Source organism: Schistocerca cancellata, chromosome 6 (assembly GCF_023864275.1).
Source record: "Schistocerca cancellata isolate TAMUIC-IGC-003103 chromosome 6, iqSchCanc2.1, whole genome shotgun sequence".
NCBI lineage: Eukaryota > Metazoa > Arthropoda > Insecta > Orthoptera > Acrididae > Schistocerca > Schistocerca cancellata.
Window position 1 is genome coordinate 263,951,580 of NC_064631.1, and position 4,653 is coordinate 263,956,232.

Genomic DNA, 4,653 nt, shown 5'->3' on the forward strand with positions numbered 1-4,653 from the left:
TATAAGTTTCTAAGTTCATAAGGGGGAAGGAGTAGTTGAGAAGAGTGAGAGAGGACTTTAGCCGATTTCAAGTGTTGTTTAATCTGTAAATTTAGCAATCAGTAAGGGAAACGAAGGAGAAATCTTGAAAGACAGTTAAAGCCAAGGAGAGCAGATAAAAACTTCGAGGTTTGACGATGACACTGTAGGTCTCTCAAAGACAGAAAAGGAAATGGAAGAGCAGACGAACGGAATGGACAGTGTCTTTAAAAGAGGTTAGGAGATGAAATTCAGTAACACTAAAATAAAGGTAATGGAATGTAGTTGAATTAAATCAGGAGACGTTGAGAATATCAGTTTAGGAATTGAGATCCTAAAAGCCGTAGATGAGTTTTTTATTTGTGCAGCAAAATGACAGTGGCCGAGATAGACTGGATGCAAAGGCAAACTGGCTATAATATGCAATGCATTTCTGAAAAAAAGAAATTTGTTAATATTTAATAAAAATATAGGTGTTAAGAAACAGTTTCTGAAGTTATTTATCTGGACCGTAGTCCTGTACGGGAGTAAAACTCGAATGATAAGCAATTCTGATTAGAGGAAGGTAGAACCTTTTGAAATGTGGGGCTACAGGAGAATACTGAAAATCAGTTGGTTGGAGCGAATAATTAACGAAGAGGTATTGAATCTAATTGGGGAAGACAGAAATTTTGGCAAAACTTGGCTAAAACAAGGTATCGGCCGACAGAACAAATCCCGAGGCATCGGAGGATAATTGTGATAATTAATTTGATAACGGAGGCAATTGTGTGGGAGCGGAGGTTGGGTTAGAGGTAACGATAAAGGGAAACTTAGACATGAATAGAGCAAGCAATTTCAAATGGATGTGGATTGCAGTAGTTAGCCAAAAATGAAGAGGTTTTCACGTGATGGGCTAGAGTGGATAGCTGCCACCGTTTCCCAAAGCAGTGCCGCAATCAACCCTGCGTCCACATTTGCCGAGAATCGATCAAAAGAACGCCTTCCAACTTACCTCTTTCGTGACTCAATTAGATTACCTTAGAATCGTCCCAATGAATCTAACTCCAGCTTCTGATTTACTTACAACTTGCTTCATGTGGTCATTCCACTTACGTCGTTAGATGAAAAAAATGGTTCAAATGGCTCTGAGCACTATGCGACTTAACTTCTGAGGTCATCAGTCGCCTAGAACTTAGAACTAATTAAACCTAACTAACCTAAGGACATCACACACATCCATGGCCGAGGCAGGATTCGAACCTGCGACCGTAGCGGTCGCTCGGATCCAGACTGTAGCGCCTAGAAACGCACGGCCACTGCGGCCGGCCGTTAGATGAATGCCGTGATATGTTTTACAATTGTTACTCATTCCAGTGATTAGCCCCCAAACTTAGTCTTTCCGCGATTTTTAGGTCTAACAGCATCGAAGCTCCGCAAGTAAGTATTCTCTCAATTTGACACAATTTCGTTGTGTTTCGGCTTTCCTGCGCGCTGCAGTTCTTTTCCGAGAACAGTGTAACGCAGCGGATCATTTATGTGTGGCCCCATAACACTTCCTTGTGGCATGTCCGTAGCTATTTTCACATCTGACGTTACCTCCCCATTGAGTACGACGTATGTCTATCTTCTAATAAACCTTCAGTTCAAACCTGGAACACGGAGACAACTGGGTGCTGCTCTCTGCTGCCTTCAGGATCTCATTGACGAACAGAGCAAGGTAAATTTCTTTTTACCTCTGTTTGTCGAATCCTTTATCGTTCCAGCAGAAGATATTTGCCCTCTCCAAGTAGGTCATGATACAGGATGTTCCATTAATTCACTTCAGTGCTATAGCGTGCACCTATGCAGATACATCCAACGACCCTTAATTTAAAACGCAAATGAACCACACCTTTCGCCTAACGCCAACTGTTTCATTGTTCCAGTGCCCTTCGATTAAATGATGTATTACAAATTTTAGTGATTTTAGTTGTTTTCTATTTCTCAATCACTTACAACTAAATCCATATCTGTGTTATTGCAACTGAGTGTTTTCTTCTGTGAAACCATTTAAGAAAACAAAAACACATTATTCCATCTCTTCCTTATAATTCACAACTTCACTGCATCATTACAGATAAACTGGAGGCTTTTCTTTTTTTGTACGAAACTTGTTGAGTAACTAGATAAGTTGGATGACATATGGTTGCTAATTTAGTTAATGCTTCCCACAGACTCGTATGTTTGTTTTTGGCTCTTAAGTAATCATTGCTTTGTTTTAGGAAGCACTTGCTAAGTAGAAATATTGTTCTTCCTATTGTAGCATTACTCTTAAGAAAGGTTATCATTAAAAGAAATGTGTCACGTGGCACTGTTGGCTGTAATATCTGACAGGGTAGGTTCATCCGTGTATCGGAAAGGGTTTCCTTCCTCCATGCTTGCAGGATTATGATAGTTGTGTCGCATTTGTATTTGTAGAGCGTAGCTGAATGTAATGGTTGTGTGCGTACAGTATGTAAACGATAAAGGTTACAGAATACCACAGAGGCGTAGGTGACGTCGAGATGAACAAATTACAGATGCGTCGTTCACAAATGGATAGGCCAAAGGAAAATGGTTCACTAAAGTAAATGGAAAGACCGAGGAACTACTTCTAAGGAATGGTCGTTCACCGTTGACTTCGGTCACGGTCGGTCACGATCCCGGAAACGGTCGTTCACCGTTCCCTTTGGTTGTGGTCAATAACATTCTCAGGAATGATCATTAACCATTCATTTTGGTCATTGTCGGTCTCGTTCCCAGGCACGGTCATTAACCATTCATTTTAATTGGTCACGTTCCCACAAATGGTTGTTCGTTGTCCACTTCGGCCTCTATTATTCCCGCTTTCGTCTCGATCGGTTAGTATAGTTCCTCGGTCTAGTTTCTCCACTCTTCTACATGCCTCGGTCTCGTTCGGTCGGTTTCGTTCGTTTTTGTTGGCCACCTGTTTATCGTTCCAGTTCAACTGTTTTATAATTATATGACTTACATATAAATTAAGTTTTATGAAATAACGTATATATTTTCAGCCAACAATGTCCGCTTAGCTCTTCGTCGTTTTGAAAACAGTAAAATACGTTCTTATATCAAGGCAACTAGATTTTATTGTTTGACACCAAGAAAACTGCGCGGCATTTTATTTTTTTCCTCAGATTTCTTAATGTTTTATGTGCTAGATTTAACGACTAGTTTTTAAGAAAACTTTTAATTATTTTTAATTTAGTGTAATAAAGTTTACATAAGACTTACGATTTTCACATTTCTTCCAGAAATAATGTATGAGACTTATGGAGGAGCTTACTTTTCAACATCGGTCTGCTTCTTTGTGATACCACCTGGTTAAATTTTTTTACACAAAAGAATGAATTGCTCATGATTTCAGCTCAGTAAGAAAAGGGGAAACAATGCCTCTCCATTTGAAAAGTCCTAGCCTGGATTAAAATGATGTTTACTACGTATGTCAAAAAATGTTGAGAAGTAATTATTAACGAATCACTTACTTTCAACTTAATTGTTAATAACGCATTGCTGCCTTGACTTTAAAAATACAAACTATAAACATTATTTACAACACGTGTGAGGCAAATATCATGTGAAAATCGGGTTTTATTTTAAACATACTTATTGTTCAATAAATTCTCTTTTTTTGCTGTTGGACCTTTCTTAGAGACGAACTGTTCTATCACATTAGCTATAATTATTGGAATTTGATCGATTCCTGCTTGGATCATTATTTATTTTTTATGTTCCGCTGCATAACTCTGTTTAGTGGCGTTTCCACATTTAATTTAGAAGATTAAAGCGACAGAACGGAGGAAAGGAACCAAAAATTATTTTAAGGTTTTAGGAAAGCCACATGTTGTGTATCACTACTGATGACCAGCGATGAAATAATTCTGAAATCCAAATACCGTACTTTTGTTTCTGAAGCGGCACGGGATCATGCTTCGACTTACATACTAGTAAGGAAAATACAAGTAACCATTATGCAGTCTCTTCTTGTGGTCGTAATTAAACTTCGTCACGGAACAAACTATTTCAATGCGTAAATGGCTTTTGCCCTTCACCTTGCATGATGGTTTCCCTTGCAGCACGGAAAGGTACTCCATGAGATGGTCCTTCGAGAAGAGTGTTTGCAGTTAATTCAAAAACTATCAGTACGATCTTCTCATATATACTATGCCTGCAAGATAAATAAAAGACATCTTTTCAGTCAAAACATATGCACCCCTTAAACTAGTCTTATTTTATGTTGTTGCAGCAGAAAGTAATGATTTAACTAAAAAGCCATTCATTGCGAGTTTCATCAATTTTTTCTTGCCCTTCTCTGTAGTAAGTTAAATGACCGAAATATGAGTAAAATTACCAGCATTGAGCTAATAGTGACCTTTTATTGTATTTTAAAATACATTTGTGTGTAAAATGTACGTTTTAAAAACGCTAATACGTATTTACTGAACTGTGGACTTACATATCTGTTTCACACTCGTCTGTTCGTTTCACACTCGTCTGTTCATAGCTGCTTGTGCTTGCTCAAAAGCTCTCTTACTTGAATAAATGATAATTGATTCCATGCATGAACTTGGCGCCCGTTTCAACTAATGACTGATCAAGAACTGGCTACATTTTCCA